This window comes from Gossypium hirsutum, chromosome D01, assembly GCF_007990345.1.
Source record: "Gossypium hirsutum isolate 1008001.06 chromosome D01, Gossypium_hirsutum_v2.1, whole genome shotgun sequence".
NCBI lineage: Eukaryota > Viridiplantae > Streptophyta > Magnoliopsida > Malvales > Malvaceae > Gossypium > Gossypium hirsutum.
The window spans coordinates 55,046,415-55,066,686 of NC_053437.1; the positions used below are offsets into that span (position 1 = coordinate 55,046,415).

Here is a 20,272-nt window from a genome sequence, read left to right on the forward strand (position 1 = left end):
TGCTATGTCGCAACACAGATGACTCGATGTCTCAGCATAGGGAACAGAATGGAGAAAGCTCAAGACTGCCTTCGATGTCGCAACACAAATTGAGGGAGTCGTGACATACCCTTGAAGATAACTGAAGAGGAGTATATTGATTGCTATGTCATGACACAGGTTTTGGTGTGTCATAACATCTACTCTGTGACGGAAATGAAACACGAAGTAAAGGTGTTTTGGTCTGCACAATCAAACTTAAAGCTCAATAGCGTCAGCTAACCTAGGTTTAAGGACGACGACTATTTGAAGGCTATAAATAGTCTCATTTGTCACTTGTTATGAACCATCATTCCTATAGCCTAGATTCTCTGTGTAAAATTTAGTTTAGTATTTTCTTTGATTCATAGGTTTTAGATTTATTTCAATTGTTCTTGTTGACTTCAAGAGATCTAAATTGTGGAAGCATTCAAACTCTATGGATTCGTGATTAATCTCAATACAATTAAGCTCTTTCATTTACTCTATATTGTCGATTTAATTATTATGTTTTCTCTTTACATCAATTCTATATTGTTTGTGAAAGCTATGAGGAACTAATCCCTCTACGGGGAATTGGCGAGTGGAGGTATGATATGTTAACTATTTTGTAGGGTTTCTCAACAGATCAACTATTTGGGAAAGGAAGAACGTGGAACAAACCCTAGACTTGACAACCCCGGGAGGTCATCAAGGTGGGAATTAACCCAAAATTGATATGACTCATCCGTGAACACGTTCACCCCAAGCCAGTTTGGACTATGAGGTCGGAAGATAAGTAGTTCTTGCTGGCTCGTTATGTTAGTAGAAGATTAGAAGATTCTGCAAGGGTAATGACTAGTTGATTGACGAGGAACTTGAAATAAAAGTTGATGGAGATTACCGATGTAACACCCCTAACCCTTATCCATTACCGGAACAAGGTTACGAAGCATTACCGAACTTTACGAATTAAATACGGACATTTCCTAACTTTTGTTACACATATTAAGAATCAATTATATAACACTCATATTGTCCCTTAAATGGATCTTCAAGGCCCAATATTCACCTTAGAAGTAAATCAGGACTAAATCGGGTACTCAGGGAATTTTTCCCAAAATTTTAAAAATTTTCTTAGAAGCAAGGGACACATGCCCATGTCTCTGCCTGTGTGAACGAAAATAGGCTATTTTAAGGCCACTTTTCTCACCCATTTTGACATTAACCTGTACTCAACATTCACATACACCAATATATCCCAACCAAGCAATCAATACAAGCTAAAATATGTTCTCAACATGACATAACATTACAAATATTTCATTTACTTATACCTAACTATTTAACTCATTTCATTGATTTATGAAATTCTACTTCTAATTACATGCATACAAACATTTAATATTCACAACCACTATTTAAACTATTTCATTGCCAAACCAACCCTATACATGCAATATAAACCAAAATTTACATTGCAAAAACTACCAAAGCAAACTGGGTAGTGTAGCTTGATGTGTTGATCCGATCTTCCGACTACATGTTAATCTACAAGAACATTAAACAACACGAGTAAGCTTAATGAAGCTTAGTAAATTCAATAGGTTAAATATTGATCTTACCGAACTTAATATAATAAATTAAATTAAATTGTAAATAAATCATACATTTTTCCCTGTCAAATACAATATAATCAGTAAACACACTTTCTTCAGATCAATATCAATAATAATTTACAAATCTTTCAATTCAATCACATAAGTCTCTTACCATTTCTTACTGAATCGAATAACGACTTACGAATATGAGTATATCGTTCTTTTTGTGCCATAGTCCAACTATGGTCTTACACATGCATTGCCATGGCCCTGCCATGGTCTTACATTTGCAGTGCCATAACCCAATTATGGTCTTACTATCAGAATGCAATAGCCCAGCTATGGTCTTACACATGTATTTATACTGCCATGGTCCAACCATGGTCTTACGTTCAAGGTGTCATAACCCAGTTATGGTCTTTTCATTAAAATGTCATAGCCCAGCTATGGTCTTACATTTAAACATTTCCATGGCCCAACCATGGTCTTATCCGTCAATTCATTCTTTGCCACGGAACGATCGTACTTAATCCTGCGTTCTACTCGTTTTAAACAATCAATTTAATTTTCATACTTTTACAATAATCTTAATTTCAACAACAAAATATGAATAAATATATTATACCATTCCTAAATTAACAAAAAATAATGAAAGTTTAACCATATGAACTTACCTGGGTTGGATTGTAAAATTGGTAATAGTTCAGAAACTACTCGGTTAATTTCCCCTTTTCACGTTGATCTACGAGCTCTTGATATAGAATGTAAAATTTTTCATTCATTAGCATATATTTCAATTTCAGCCCACTTTACAATTTATACCCCTCAAATTTTTAAATTACACAATTACCCTAACTTTTATAGTTTTTGCAATTTAGTCCTTTACCAATTAACTCATCCAATGAGATAATTTTTCTAAATTAACACTTTATCCAAATATTACAAGCTATTACAAAGCCCATAATGAACAGACATTAATACCAAACCCTAAGATTTAATCTTTTCATAATTTAGTCCTAAAATCAATTTCTATTAAAATTACTTGATAAAATCTTCATAAAATTAAAACTTCAAATCCATGTTAATTCATCATAAACATCCAGCACTCATCAATGGTAACTTTCAAAATTACCCATAGAATAAAAAACTAATGAATTAGATAGTTGGACCTAATTGTAAAAGTCTCAAAAACATAAAAATTTCAAGCGAAAAGCAAGAATTAAACTTACATGAAGTAAAAATATAAAAACCAGCTTGAAAAGCTCTCTAATGGCTTTGGCTGGGAATTGAAGAAGAATTGCCTAGAAATCTTTAGATTTCTTTTTATTTAAGCTTAATTTTACAAAATTTACAATTTTGCTCTTAAATCACCTAATTCCAAGATTTTTTTCTGCTTATGCCGCCTCAGCCATTCCTTGGGTGTCTAATTGCCCTTTTAGTCCTCCCTTATTTACCATTTATGCTATCTAATCACTTTAGCAAGTTTTGCACCTTTTTAATTTAGTCTTTTTTAATTAATTAACTATTGAAACGATAAAATTTTCTAACGAAACTTTAATACTACCTTAATGAAACTCTATAAATATTTATAAAATATTTACAGCTCAGTTTATAAAATCGAGGTCTCGGTACCTTGTTTTCAAAAATAATTAATCTAACAAATATTTTTAAAGCATAATTCACTAATTCATAAGCCTTCATAAATTCACAATCGACTCATAAACACTATATAATAAAATTTACAAGCTCACTTGTCGGATTTAGTGGTCTCAAATCATTGTTTTCGACACCACTAAAAATTGGACTGTTATACCACATGGGAACGTTATAAATCTTTGCTTCGACGTTGTCCCATGCACGACATTCAGTGGGAAACACAAATTGAGATTTTTTATAATGGGCTAAGTTCACACACGAGGAATCTTGTTGACGCGTCAGCCAATGGACCTTTACTAGATTGTACTTATAATGATGTGATTGGAATTCTTGAGAGAATTGCTCAGAATGATTATCAATGCCCTATTTCTAGAGCTGCACAAGTAAAAGCTACTTCGAGAGTTATTGAATTGGATGCAATATCTGTACATAATGCTCAAGTTTCTTCTCTTTCAAGTATGATAAAAAAATATACAAGGGACTGCTGAGGTTGCACCAATACAAGTCGTTCAACAAGTTAATGTTCCTACCTTTGTTGTGAGATTTGCAGTGACAACCACAACTATGAAGATTGTCCACAACATGCAGAGAATGTCTTTTATGTTAGTAACATTCGCAATAATTCTTATGGCAACTCTTATAATAATTCTGCACGCAATCAACAGTCTTGGGGAACTCAAAATGCTAGACAAAATGCTGCGACATTCTGATATGGGAATATATCTACTCAAGGCAATTATAATTCAAGACAAGAGAAATACAATCAACAATAGTAGAACTACAATCAGCACACCCAGAAGTATCCACAGCAGACCCAAACACAGCCACAACATTCTTCAATACCGAATCAGCATGGTCAAGAACATCGACGACAACAGTACATGCAAGCTTCTCCTTCTGACCTGTTAGCTACTCTTGAGGCTTTAATGCAAGAGTATATGACTCGTACAAAAGCTATTGTGCAAGGGAATTCATATTCTATTGGGGTGTTAGAGGCACAATTAGGACAACTTGCTTCGAATTTGAATACTCAACCATCAGACACATTACTTAGTGACACGTAAAATCCCAGTCTGAGGGGGAAAGAACACCGCAAGGCTATCACGCTTAGGAGTGGTAAACAAACAGACAACCTGACTACAGACTCTACTGTAGCACTTCAAGATACTGGTGAAGTGATCCCTAGTGAGAAGGTTGAATCTGAAGAGCTTGTCGATATATCAGACAAAAAAGTTCCACACATTGTCACTCATATGCCTAATGTCTGACCCTCGAAACTGTCAATGCAATTAGATGTCTCTCCATCCTTACCTTTTCTACAAAGATTCAAGGAGAATGAGAAGGATAAGTAGTACCAATAGTTCCTGAGCACACTGAAGCAACTTCAGGTCAATATTCCTTTAGTAGAAACTCTTATGCAAATTCTAACTTATGAGAAATTTATGAAGAAGCTCAATGATATGGAAACTATTGCACTCAGAGAGGGCTGTAGTGCTCTTTTAACAAATAAGTTGCCCCCCAAATGAATTATCCTAAGAGCTTTACTATCCTATGTTCAATTGGCAACCATTATTTGGGTAAGGCTTTATGCGACTTGGGAGCTAGCATCAACATAATGCAGCTATCAACTTTCAAAAAGTTGGGAATTGGTCACATGAAACCTACTGCCGTGACATTGCAACTAGCTGATCGATCTTTGGCTCAACCTAAAGGGCAAATTAAAGATATCTTAGTTCGTGTGGAAAACTTCATTTTTTCAATTGATTTTATCGTGCTTGACTGCGAGGCAGACAATTTATACCCCTTAAAATTTGAAATTACACAATTACACCCACTTTTATAATTTTTACAATTTAGTCCCTTACTAATTAATTCAGCAAATGAGATAATTTTTCTCAATTAACACTTTATCTAAATATTATAAGCTATTACATAGCCCTTAATGAATAGACTTTAATACCAAACCTTAAGATCTAATCTTTTCACAATTTGGTCCTAAAATCAATTTCTATTGAAATTACTTAATAAAATCTTCATATAACAAAATTAAAACTTAAAATCCATGATAATTCATCATAAAAATCCAGCACTCATCAATGGTAACTTTCAAAATTACCCATAGAATCAAAAACTAATGAATTAGATAGTTGGACCTAATTATAAAAGTCTCAAAAACATAAAAATTTCAAGAAAAAAGCAAGAATTAAAGTTACATGAAGTAAAAATATAAAAACCAACTTAAGAATCTCTCTAATGTCTATTTTTGGCTGAGAATTGAAGAAGAATTACCTAGAAATCTTTAGATTTCTTTTTATTTAAGCTTAATTTTACCAAATTTACAATTTTGCCCTTAAATCACCTAATTCCAAGATTTTTTTTCTATTTATGCCGCCTCAGCCATTTCTTGGGTGTCTAATTGCCCTTTTAGTCCTCCCTTATTTACCATTTATGCTATTTAATCATTTTAGCAAGTTTTGTACATTTTTCAATTTTGTCATTTTTAATTAATTAACTATCGAAACGATAAAATTTTCTAACGAAACTTTAGTACTACATTAATGACACTCCATAAATATTTATAAAAATATTTACAGCTTGGTTTATAAAATCGAGGTCTCGATACCTTGTTTTCAAAACCAATTAATCTAACAAATAGTTCTAAAGCATAATTCACTGATTCATAAGCCTTCCTAAATTCACAATCGACTTATAAACACTATATAATAAAATTTACGAGCTCACTTGTTGGATTTAGTGGTCTCGAACCACTATTTCTGACACAACTAAAAATTGAGTTGTTACAACTCTCCCCTTTTTAGGAAATTTCGTCCTCGAAATTTGTTACCTGAGAATAAGTTCGAATACTCTGATCTCATCTATTCTTCTGTTTCCCAAATACAGAACCGTGATGGTGCCATAATACTTCAACTAATGGTACTCATTTATTCCGTAGTTCTTTAACCTCTCGAGCCAAAATTTTTATCGATTCTTCCGAGTATTTCATATCCGGTTATAGCTCAATTTCACTATGAGGAATCACATGTGATGGATCTAATCTGCACCGTCTCAACATAGATACGTGAAACACGTTATGAATTTTCTCAAGTTCCGGAGGCAAAGCTAATCTATAAGCTACAGGGCCAATTCTTTCAATAACTTCATACGGTCCAATAAATCTTGGACTCAATTTCCCTTTCCTACCGAATCGTAGTACTTTCTTCCAAGGAGAGACTTTTAAAAACACTCGATCACCAACAACAAATTCTATATCTCTTCTTTTCAAGTGTGCATATGATTTCTGACGGTTAGAAGTAGCCTTCAAACTATCCTAGATGATTCGAGCTTTATCTTTAGTTTCTCGGATTAAGTCCTCTCCAACTAGCTTGGATTCACTCAATTCAGACCAATACAATGGAGTCTTACATTTTCTTCCATAAAGAGCTTCAAATGGTGCCATTTTTATGCTGGATTGATAACTGTTGTCATATGCAAATTCAGCTAACGGTAAATACCTTTCCCAACTACCTCTAAACTTGAGTATGCAACACCTCAACATATCTTCCAAAATTTGAATCACTCGTTCTGACTACCCATCAGTTTGAGGATGAAACACACTGCTGAAATTTAACTTTGTACCTAGAGCTACTTGAATTTACTCTAAAATCTCGATGTAAACCTCGGATCTCGATCTGAAATAATAGATGTGGGAACCCCATGTAACTTCACAATCTCTGATATATACAATTCTACTAACTTCTCAAGCGAAAAGTCTATTTTGATTAGGATAAAATGTGCCGATTTAGACAGTTATCAACAATCACCCAGGTTTGAAAAATTACCTCCACCAACAAATGTGAAAGGTATTTACAGTTTTCTTGGGCATGCAGGGTTTTACTAAGATTTATTAGAGATTTCTTAAAAATTGCAAAGCCGTTATGCTCATTGCTGGAACAAAATCGAAAATTCCTCTTTGACGATGCATGTTTGGAAGCATTCATTCAATTGAAGATGCAGCAAGAAAATGCACCAATTATCGTAGCACCCGATTGGTCTAAACCTTTTAATGTTATGTGCAATGCAAGCAACTTTTCTGTGGGTGCTATTCTAGGACAACGCAAGGGAAAAATATTTCACGCCGTCTATTATGCTAGCAAAATTCTTACAGAAGCTCAAATCAACTATACCACTATAGAGAAAGAATTGTTGGCTGTAGTCTTTGTTTTAAACAAGTTTTGTTCTTATCTTGTCGGTGCAAAGGTTACCGTATTTACTGATCACTCCGTGTTAAAATATCTTTTTGCAAAGTAAGATATAAAACCAAGATTGATACGCTGGATCTTATTGTTGCAAGACTTTGACTTCGAGATAAAAGACCGCAAGGGTTCAAAGAATCAAGTTGCAGATCATCTATCTTGATTGGAAGTTGGCAGGGAAGATGGAAAAATACTTCAAATTGTCAATACATTCCCAGATGAGAAGTTATTTCCTGTAGATACAACCTCTTAGTATGCAGATTTGGTTAATTATCTAGTGTATGGAAAACTCCCGTTGGGTGTCACAGACCATAAAAAAGAAATATTTCTTCATGAAGTAGTGAAGTATCATTAGAACGAGTCATATTTATTCAAGGTATACAATGACAACATTATTCGGTGTTGTGTTCTAGAAGGGAAGATACTTTCAATCTTGAAGCACTGTTATGATGATCCTTATGGAGGTCATTTCGGTGGCATGCGAACTGCTGCTAAGGTTCTCCAATCAAGATTCTACTGGCCTTTATTATTCAAAGATGCCCACAATTTTGTGAATCAATGCTAAAGGTGTTAGCGCACAGGTTCTATGTCCCGACTCAATAAACCGTTGCAGCAGCCAATTATGGAGTTTGAATTGTTTGATGTTCGGTGTATGGATTTTATGGAACCATTTCCAAGTTTATTTGGAAATGTTTATATATAAGTAGCTGTTGACTACGTTTCAAAGTAGGTTGAAGCTATTGCAGTCCCAAAGGATGATGCAAAGACAGTCCCAAATGCATTGATTAGTGATCAAGGTACACATTTTCATTGCAACCAAGTGGCAGTCGTGCTAAAAAGATATGGAGTGAATCATAGAATGGCTACTACTTATCATCCGCAAACTAATGGACAAGTCGAAGTGTCGAATCGACAACTTAAAAACATTCTGGAGAAGGTTGTAAACCCTTTAAGGAAAGATTAGTCTTCCAAACTGGATGATACTTTATGAACATTACGGACAACATACAAAACTCGATTAGGAATGTCGCCATATCAATTGGTTTTTGGGAAAGCATGTCACTTGCCAGTTGAAATAGAGCACAAAACAATGTGGGAAATTAAACAAGTGAACATGGAGTATGAAGCTGCTGGAAAAAAGGGTTGTTGGATATCACTGAACTAGAAGAGATTAGGCGAAATGCCTATGAAAACGCTGCAATTTACAAGGAAAAGACCAAACGATGGCATGACAGAATTATTTTGCAACAAAAATTTATCGCGGATCAACAAGTTTTATAATTCAATTCTAGACTGAAATTGCACCTAGGTAAATTGTGCTCTCGTTGGTCTAGACCTTCCGAAGTTGTCGAAGTATTTCTTCATGGTGTAGTCACAATCAGAGATTTAAATGATGGACACCAATTCAAAGTGAATGGTCAACGACTGAAACATTATCTTGGAAATATTTATCAAAAGAAGGCAGAGACCATTAAATTGGTCGAACAATTTTAATTTGAATTTTTTTCTCTATAATTTCTTACTAGGTTATTTTATTTTATTTTTGTTTCTGTTTAAGATTGTTTTTTTATTTTTATTTTTATTTTTACAGAATAATTAGGTACCATTTTCGATGCACTTGGACTCTATTGTCAATACAGCTCATACTATTGTACTATCGCTTTTGACTCAGCAAGAATGAGGACAGCTCAGGAAATTCAGTTCCTACTGTTTGATCAAAAGTCACCTAGTCGTCTGATCTATCTGATAGGGCGCAATTCTCATTGGATGTAATTATTCCCGCCAGCTTTATTTCCCTTCAGAAAATCACGTATTTCCATCTTCTTTCACTCACTATAAACCTCTCTTCACTGTGCCAACTTTGAAACACCCAAGCAGTAATTTTTGTTCACTTTCTATTTCCAAGTTTGTACCTTTACACCTTTAAACCATCTTCACTCTACAAAACAAGCAAAATATGGCAAGAATGAGAGGATCAGTCAAGAAAGCCACCAAGCCTATTGAAGAACACTCATCCTCTGTAATTGCAATTCGTGAGTCAGAATCCTCCATGCCAACGAAGAAAAAGGAGCTAGTGATCTCTTTAATGAAAGCTGACAAAGACTGATTTCAAAACAACATCTTAAGGTTAAACTTCTACCTCGAACAAGGCATTCTCCTTTCGCAACAGCAAGATTTGGGTAAACAAGTCTCTAGAACCATCTCTAAGTTGAAGTGGGTGACTTTCTGCACGCATCCTGGAAGTTATTCTCCTTCATTGGTATGTGAGTTTTACGCTAACCTTTATGACCATGAGTTGGAGTTTATCTTTGTTCGAGAAGGTATAATCTCATGGGATGCTACAAAAATCAATGAGTTGTACAACACTAATGTGGATGTCGATGAAAACTCCAAGTTTATTGAAGATATCACAGACGACAAAAGCTACCTGTTGGTGAAGGATTTATGTGTCGAAGGAGCATTGTAGAGGGGTTCACATCAAAAGAATTATACAATGCACCATCGCTTCCTGACACTGCAAAGTAAAATCTGGTTTCATTTTGTCAACTGCAGGCTATTACCCTGTACTCACAGCACCACAGTCAACCTTGATAGAATGTGTCTGATACATTCAATTGTCAAGGGTAAAAACATTGATGTCAGTATAATACTCCACCAGGAAATTGCTGATAACGTCATGAGGTAAAATGGAATTTTTGTTTTCCAGTCGTTGGTGATACTACTGTGCCAGCAGAAAGGGATCGTGCCTTGTGATGATGATGAGATCTGAGAAAATAAGTACCCGGTCAATGAAGCGTCTATTGAAAGAATAACTCATGACAAAGATACACCGATAATGAAGGAGGTAGAGACCAACAAGAGAAGGATGGGAAAAACCGAAGCAGAAAGTAAGGGAACAAATTTGACTGCAGAAACATCATTGTTGTGTAAGACGAAGGATATCAAAAATTTGGCCAATTCAATCAGTAATAAGTAGATCAGGCTTGTTGCTATAATAGAGGATATGGACAGATCAAAAATTTGTTCTACGCTTATACCAGGGCCTATAACAACTCTATTGTAGCCATATGACGTTCGTTAAGCCTAACCCCACTCCCAGAATCTCCAATGTTCCTATTAATTATTTCAGAGTATGAACCCTCATCTGAGGAAGATGACCTAAGGGATTGAGGCAATTCAGTAGAATCTCCTCCCATTGTGCACGTCTCTGATGTTGAGAAAGAAAAGGAATCAATGGACGTTGAGGAGTGCATGCGAAAGATTGATAGCCTGGTCGAGGGTGAAGTATTGCTGGTCAAGAGGCATCTACTGTTGAGAAGGAAGTCACTGTGGAAGAGGAGGACGTCCATGTTGAAGTTGTAAACGAGAAGGCCGATGAAGAAATTACTAAGACAGAAGCTGCTGAGAGAAAATCTGTTGAGGACATTGTCAATGGATCCGAGTTTGTAGATACAACTAAAGATAATCTGGAGTAAGATGGAGCTAAATCGATGGAAGCTGCAGAGGTGACAAGTGAGGAGCACCACAATTCATTGGCTATAGTGTTCTTTACCGGACTACTCAAGTTGACCCCTCCTACACAAGAAGCAGCCGATAATGCCGGGTCAGAGCCGAAACTTGAAAAGCGATCCGAGGACTGTGCAAAATCCAAAGAAAAGAAGAGAAAGCGTTTCAAAGACAAAAAGCGCAATAAGGGGGAGAAAAAGAGGAGGAAAAAGAAACATCATGCAACCACATTGATGGCCGAAGAAAATTAAGTTAGTTTATTTCAAGTTTTAACTGTAGTATTTATGCATTGCATGTAGCTGTACTTTTTATTTTGTTAGTTAATATTGTCGTTGCATTGCTATTGTCATTGCATTGTAATCTTAGTGCATTAGGGATAATACAAACTTTAAGTTTGGGGGAATGCATATGAGGATTGGAAATCCACCCACATTTCAAAAAAAAATTTAATGAAGCATGCAAGGTTTATTTGTGGTTATGCAAATGTGTTGAAAATATTTTTTGTTACATTCAATGCTTAATTCTTGAATCATGTGAACTATCAATGAATGAGTTGGATAAGTTTGACTGAATGTTGTACCTTCAATTCTTTGATGAATGATTTAGGCTGCATTAGTAATGGATGACTAGTAGCATTCCTTGAATTCTGAATGAATCTGCCTTTTACAGCTACTTATATGTATATATAGTTATGAATAAGTGACATTCCAAAGTGGGTGTATTATGAAATGTTAAAAATGGAACACTCCAATGCAAGCGTTATAAAAATGAATCTAGCCAAAGGCTGTCGTGACATGAGTGTGTATCGGGGCAGTTACGTACTTCCTGGGGGTTTGTTGCACTACTTCTCAGGAACAAGGGTACAGTAATTCAATAATATCCCTTATTCACAAAAAAGCAATAAATGTTGTATTGGTAGATAGAATTTAAAATTTGAAGCATGATGCTGGTTTTGATGAAGATGCAATCTTAGTCATTCATACTTATGTATTGTCGATGTAATATTCTGTCATTTGAATGTGAATCATCCATTGGGATTTTAGGCGATTCAAGTTGCTAGAATGATCATTTAGCTTAGTGAATTCTTGGGTAGTCTTACCAGTTTCTGTTTTACTTGAGGATAAGTAAAAACTCAAGTTTGGGGGTGTGATAATACTAGAAAGAACATATATTTTCTCCCTACTTATTGGTTAATTTGTTCCTATTTAGTTATCTTTAGCACATATTTTAGTATTTTCAGTTTAGTAATTTACATTTTATGACTCAGTGAATCTTAGTTTATCTACCCTTAATTTTTTCATATTTTGGTACTGATGTCACTGCATGAGTAATTTCAGATTGCGCCTAGAATTGTCGTCGCACCTAACAGCTGTCCAGATAGAAACAAAAATACATGAGTTATCCAGTCTAGTACAACTGACTTGTACGTATAGAGGCAACATGATTCTGGTGAAAGGACACTTGGGCTATTTGGGAAAATTATAAATATTCACATAAAAAGAAAAAAAAAAGAGTTTTTTGGATTATCATCTTCTTCCACCTATCCTTTGAAGCTTTCGACTATGGTGGCTTAAGTCTCCGACGAGTGAATCGATGTGAAAAAGATACAGACCAGCTCTTGACAAGGAGCTCTGAGTGCGACACAAAAAGGAATAGACAGATTCAAGTCGAGTTGTCTAGGAATAGTATTCCCCACTTGTTTCTTTTATTTTTCTTTTCTAAATGCTGGTGATTACTTTCTATTTCATGTTAGTACGGAAGCACACATGATTTCTGGGTTAAATGTTATTTTTTTTCAATCTTGCTTCTACTGTTTAATCTTTGGGTTTGAATGTTTTTAGCATGGAAGTGTTATTGCAGTCACAGATACTGGAAGGCGCAGTGACAGTTCAAGCTAACAAGCATGACAATGGAAGTTGTTTGAGGATTAGAGGAATTTAATCTACTTGTTCTTAACAGCGTTCCATTTCCATCATCAGAAAGTGTGGCTAATATGCATTTTTAAGTCTTTGATTAAATATAGAAGTTAAGATTGGTAAGATATTCATTGCAATTTAATACACCAACAATTACCTATCATTTTATACCTTGTGAGCATTTAGCATTCTGTTGAATATTTACATTGGGAATCCCAATTCGTCAATATCATATTTTATCTTACTGTTTCCAAGTTATTGCTTCGACAACTACAGTCACAATTTATCTCGTTCCTATTTAATTATTGCACTAACATTGATAGACAAAAGACAACCATCCTCGTGAGATCGATATCCGCCAGACTCATATCTGTCTACTATACTTGCATCGATAGTGTACGCTTGCACATTATTGCTGTGACATTCAACAGCCGATCAGAGGCCTAAACATGTTAAACATGAATAAAAATAGATCTTATTGAATTAACATAATCATCCTAGCAAATAGGATTGAAAATATCATTGTTGATGTAAAAAATAATAAACTCAAAGCAAACATAATTAAAATAAATAACGAGAGGAAAGGGTAAACTCTATTCAGTTCAGCAGCCTTTCAGATCTATTCTGACTGATGCGCTCATTCGTTCTACTTGATGATTCTTTTGCTAAGGAGTTACTAAGGTGGCCAGCCAAAGAATGCTTTTGACAAAGATTTTGTGGCTAAAGGATGGAAGGGAGATGGGCAGCTTTGCAAGGGAAGGAAAATGGGAATAGAATGTAGAGAAAATGCAAATGAGAGAAGGGAAATAAGTATTGAGGGATGATTTGAGAAGTGATAGGTGTATGGTATTTATAGGTGAAGGTAAGGGGTAAAGTTTGCTAAAAATAACATTTGAAATTCTTTCTTTTTCTACCACACATGGCCGACCACATTTCAAGGAGAAGGGGATGACTTAGTCTCCTCATTTTGAATTCAAACCAAGACTATTAATAACCATAAGGTGGACGGTTTCAACAACAAGTTGTTGGGATAATTTCTGATTATTTTCCAACTGCAATGACCTTCAATTAAATACCCCAAAGCTTGCTTTTGAGCAGCCATCTACTTGTGCCGAAACTAGGATTTAGTTCCCTCTTGTTGGACGGTTTCTTAGTCCAATAATGTAGCCGACATGTCCATCTTTTGGCACTTCTTTTATTGGGTCAAATTATCAACCTCATGACCCAAATATCATGGTCTTGCCGTCCACATGAATTAATTTGTGCATGTCCATGTTTCATTCACATTAGTCATATCTTCAATGGTCTTCCTACATTGTGAAAAATCACATATTAATAAATTAACATGAAATAATCTAAAATATGTACAAAAATCATGTAATTAAGCACAATTTCACATACACTATAAATTCATGCCCAATATTACTAATTAAGTAAAATTCATTTATTTTAATAAAAATTACTCAAGACAAACATATTTATTAAGTAAAAAAAGTGGTAAAAACATGTAAAAAACCCTATATAATTTTGAGTTTACACACCCCAAATTTAAACCATTGCTCGTCCCGAGTAACGTTCATGCACGGTAGAACTTTTGCTAAGGCAATTTTGCAAAATGATAAAGCAGCATCAATTTTCTCTTATAATCAGCATCAATTTTCTCTTATAATTATGCATCAATAAAATCATACTCAAAAAATACTTTTTATTAATAAGTAGCTCGAATGCAAATATTATTTCCAAACTTTATACTAAGTAGAGAGCAAGAGAAAGGAACTATATTGAAGAATATCTACTTTAATACGCAATTTTGCAAAAGAGCATGGTATAGGGTTCACAGTTGGAATAGTCCAAAGTCAGGAAAAGGAAATTCGGCTTCACAAGAATTAATGAGTTGACTCTTGACGTAAGAAATTTATGTTTCAATGGTGGATTTATAAAATTCATAGTACCAAGTCTGTTAAGTGAATTATCATCTGATAATTTAATTTACGGGTCAGAAAATCATTTTGAAATTTGTTAAGCTGATATCTCATGGAATTTGATTTTTCATGATCTGTTATGTATGGATAGGGATTTGATCTTTTTCAACCTAAAAATATGATTCTCAAAATGATGACCTTTTATGAAAATTCAAGAAAGGAAGAAAGGAAAGCATTCATTGTATTTAGAGGCCCAAGTGTGGAGGTCTATTTACTTTTCATTGCATTTTGAGGCCCAGATGTGTAGGTCCATTTACTTTTCATCGTATTTAGAGCCTCAGGTGTGGAGGCCTATTTACTTTTCATTACATTAAGAGGCCCAGGTGTGGAGGTCCATTTACTTTTCATTACATTGAATATAAAGGCAGAGGTGTGAGGTTTATTACATTTCTTCTGCTTTCTCATTTCAAATATTTGGTTGTGAGGTCTGAATTTATCTTGTTTCACTCTTCATGTTTTGATGGTTTGGTATCTACTTTTCTAGTTTTGGATAACGTAGCATGTTTTGATCTATTTCAGTTTTGGTAATTGCAAAATCCATTATTCCTTGTACTATGATGTTGAGTGGGATTTGATAGTGGTTAGGTGTCTATGTCTTTGTATGTTCCTTGCTATACAAGCCACGAACAAAGAGGGACAACTGTAGACACCCATTTTTGTCCAAACCCAATAGGAGGCCCATTTGTTCCCTTTAAATATATGTTTTCTTTTGGGCCCGTTCGAAGCCTACCCGATTTTTGTAAAATGGAAGCCTTTGTTTTTCTTTTCTTTTTCTTTCCTTTTTGGGCCTATCAAGGGCCCAAATTATTATTACTACTATTATTATTATTAAATATTATTATTATCTTTTTTTAGGGCCCAAGCTGTTACAATGGTCAGCTAGGGTTTCAAAAACCCTAGCCTCCCCTTTGCCACACATCACAAACATTCAAAATAGTACTAAACCATTAATCAAAAGATCAATGGAAACATAACAAAAAATTACAAATAAACAAGATTGAAAAACAGTATATATACATGAAACGAAAAGAAAAGAAAAGAAAAGAAAAAGGGAGAATGAGGTTTTTCATATTCTGTTTTTTTAAAAGGTAAAAAAAATAACAACAATAACAAGCATGTTGTGTCTTTTTTTTTCTTTTTTTTTCATATACATCTTTTGAGGGATCGGGTTTGGGCTCCGATGAAGAGGACGTCACCAGACCATTGGTCCTTCTCCCCTAGAAGCCCTAAAATTCCTTTTTTTCCCTTCCCTTTTCTAAAATAAAGGTTTTTTTAAAAGGGGTTGATCTTGGGAAAAGTTTTGATTTTTTTTTAGAAAAGAGAAAGTTTAGATTTTTAAAAATAAAAATGTATATTTTTAGTCATTTTAAAGGAAAAAGTTTACATTTTTAAAACAAAATTTTGATTTTTTTTTCAACTATTTCGAAATAAAAGCTTTGATATTTAAGAAAAGTAGTGATTTTTAAAAGAAAATTTTGATTTTGCAAAAAAAAAAAGGATTTTGGGCACCATTTGCGACGACTCCACCACCGGAAGCTGGGAGTCATTGGGCTCTTCGGTGGTGGAGTCATGGGCCAACATAGAAGGAGGAATAATTTTTTTAAATAAGGTTAAAAATGAAAGAATGCATAGTTTTTTTCCTATTTATAGCTGCCAAAATGGGTAATTTTTCCCATCGCCCTTACTTTTTAAATTTATACAAAATACACCATTTTTTTGCAGCGCCGCCCTCACTCTCTGGCCTATTTACATCCTTACCCCATTTTTTTATTCAAACCTTCAATTTAATCCAAAATTTCAAAATTAAAAGCAAATTAATTGCTACATCAGTATTTTGTCTTCCACATTTTTGATCTTTTAGTCCCAAAATGAAGCTATGTCATTTTATTTCCATCTTTAATAAGTTATTTACACTTATATCTTCCCTTTCATTTGCATTTATACATTATATATTTTATGTCAATTATGCACTTCATTTTAATGTTTTTTTATATTTATTCACACTTGTATAATTTTTATTTATTCTTATTTCATCTTTATTTATAATGTGTATTATTGATACTATTATCATCATTATGTTAAGGTCTTATTTCTTTCATTTATTTAAGTTTTATTTTTATTATTACCCTTCTTGAAAGAGTTTTAACTTTTCATTAACTTTAGCCAATTTAATTAATTTTTCTATTTTATTGCTATTCATTTTTAAAAGAGGGAACTTTAGGTCATTTTTTCATTCTATAAATGTTGACATGAAGTTAGTTAAGTAAGTGTTACATTTAAATGAAACCATAAGATTTTTTTTACATTTAAATTCAGGTTAGTCTTTAAGATCTTATATACCATTTGAATTTAGAGTTTTAAACTAATTTTAAATATCGTATAGGATTATACCATTTGAATTTAGAGTTTTAAACTAATTTTAAATATCGTATAGGATTCCTCTTTAGAATCTTAAATTAATATGTAAATATTCTTTAGGACTTTGTTCAAGATTAAAACTAATGATTTTTGTAAGTGAATTGTAAATCATGAATAGTTCTTTCTAAGTATTTTATTTTAGAAACTTTTTAAGAAAGCTAATAAATGTTATTTAATATATATTATTTTAGGATTTTGACGAATTTAAACCTTAGATCAATAATTTTAAAGTAAGATAAATCATAAACCCGGCATAGGATATTTTCGTAAAATATTGATAAGTTCAACGTTATTAATTAAATCTTTTAAGAAAATCATAATAATAAAAGATCGAATAAATTGTAGATGGATTTTTGTATTTCTCTTAATTCATTGGTAATTTCTAGGTTTGTTTTAGAATTCTAAAATAGAATTAATTTTAGGAATTGAAGGTATTTTACTAGAATTATTTAGGTATCCTTTAGGGTTCTCGTTAAAAGTAAAAATTTTTAATTTAAGTTTCAAATTAGATAAGTTTGGTAAACACATCTTAATCGAGTAACAAGTAAACTGGAGGCATTTTATTTAGAGTTTTTATTTAAGATTTCCATAAGATTTTAGTCTAGATTAAGACATTAATATGCTTAAATAAAAAAACCTAGCTCCCAAAACCTCGTCGGCTATCCCCAGATAGGCGTTGTAGGGGTGCTATAATCTTCCCTACACATAATCGTACTCCCGAACCAGAAATTTGGTGATGAGATCGAGTCTAGACTTTTTAGGATTTTTCCATAGTATTAATTCTAGACTTTTAGACGATAGGTGGCTAACCAACCTAGCCCTAATTTGTTAGTGGCGACTCTACGTTAATTTAGGCTCTCCGTGTCTAGCTTTACTTACTAGGCCCCTGTACTCTTATGTAGGCAACATTATGACAAACGTTCAATACCATTTTCAAATACCAAAACTTATCATTCAAAGCTAAACAAAACATTAAACTTAGTCATTTACTAGTCTCAAACGTGGCTCACAACAATTCCAGTTCCCATTGTGCCTTTCATTAAATTTTAGCACATACAAACCATAATCAAACTTGGCCATTATACATCTATTATCTCGAATAAGTCACATTTCAAGTTGATTATCCACTTGCCACATAAGTATCTCATAATAATATCAAAACATCCAACATCATCAACATCATTAAACCAAGAGCATGAACATCCAAGATAACTTTAACACAAATACAACCTTATATACATGTCACATAACCAAGTCTAGAACAAATAAAAGACTATTAAATCAGAGGTTGGATAGTATGAGCTCCAAGTTGATTCGTTTGACCCGTTTTGCAAAATGCCAACTATAGAAACAAAAAAATGATATCGAGTAAGCATTATATATGCTTAGTAAGTTCATATGAAATTTTACACAACATAGCTTGACTTTAAAAATAATTTAAGCAATTAAATCAATTCAATACTTAATATGGCACCCTTGGCATCCTTATACTTTAAAAATACCTTTGGTACAATATTGACGATCTCACAAAGATTGAGTTTCGGTGAATTCCCATTTACTGATCCTATCTTTTACGGAATCGATCCCCTACAAGAATATGTGGAGCTCGGCATGTCTGGAAGCACAGGAGAACATTCTTTTGCTAATATTATTACCAGTATTCGATATTGGGTCATTCATAGTATTACTATACCTTCCCTATTCATTGCGGGTTGGTTATTCGTCAGCACAGGTTTAGCTTATGATGTGTTTGAAGCCCTCGTCCAAACGAGTATTTTACAGAGAGCCGACAAGGAATTCCATTAATAACTGGCCGTTTTGATTCTTTGGAACAACTCGAAGTTTCATTTTTATTTCCACGAAAGGACCAAATTGCTAGTTTGCTCAAACATCAAACGTTTATAAAGCAACTAACATATATACATATAACAATTCAATATAGCATAAAATATGAAATCCAATCCGTACTCAATTAATAAATGTATATCCTTAAGTTTATATCCATATCACATACCAACCATACTCGTTTGGCAATATATTAATTAATCCATGTTCTATATTTTTAACCATACTCAACTCATACATATGATAACTCGATTTCACATTTAATCTTTCTATTCATATAATATTCATTTAATTATTGTTTACGCCCGGAGAGCTATAGCAAATTTACTTTGGATACACGAGATAAGATTGGTCACACAATTTGTGGAGAATCCGCAACACATGCAGGATCTTAGCCATCAATAAGGTATCCATCATGGGCACAATGTACCTGCTGTATAAAAACGGTGTAATAGCCAACACCGGTACATAATACCTACTTAATATAAATGGCACATAGCCAACATTAGTACATAGTACCTGCTGAATGTAAATGGCACATAGCCAACACCGATACATATTACATGTTGAATATAACCCTAATGACATGTCATTTGTATCCTAGCTATTCACTAAGTTCACATGGGTCTTAACACTGTCTTAGTAGCATTTTAATCTTTTTATCATCATTCTATACATGTCATCATTTCATATATACATTTCAATTCATATGGTACTATTATCGTATTCATACTAATTCAATCTCTGTAGTCGTATACACATTTTTCATATTTCAAAAGCAATCAAAATACACTTTAAACATTGTAATATCATCATATACTCATCATCCAATTATATAACAATTTCAAATTCATTCAATACTACACATCTATTCATGTTTATCATATATTTCATAATTTACGATTTAATCTATTTGATGCCAAAAACTTTATATATATCTAACATTTCTAACTAACGGTAGAAAAGAATAATACAAACATATCAAGAATTAATAAGGTAAGTCCATACGAACTTACCTAACAAAATCAGTGACGCACAAAACGTCAAGGACTAACTTGCAAAATTGACTTTTCCTCGATTATCCCCGTATTAGCTCA

General features: G+C 33.5%; 1 long non-coding RNA gene across 1 annotated transcript; it reads right to left on the reverse strand.

Moving 5' to 3' along the window:
* Positions 1-1,525: 1,525 nt before the first annotated feature.
* LOC121213950 (uncharacterized) lies at positions 1,526-19,164 on the reverse strand. Its single transcript, XR_005909532.1, has 3 exons — positions 18,833-19,164; positions 16,647-16,649; positions 1,526-1,536 (listed from the first exon to the last, which is right to left on the reverse strand). It is a non-coding gene; the product is annotated as an uncharacterized lncRNA (long non-coding RNA).
* Positions 19,165-20,272: the final 1,108 nt, after the last annotated feature.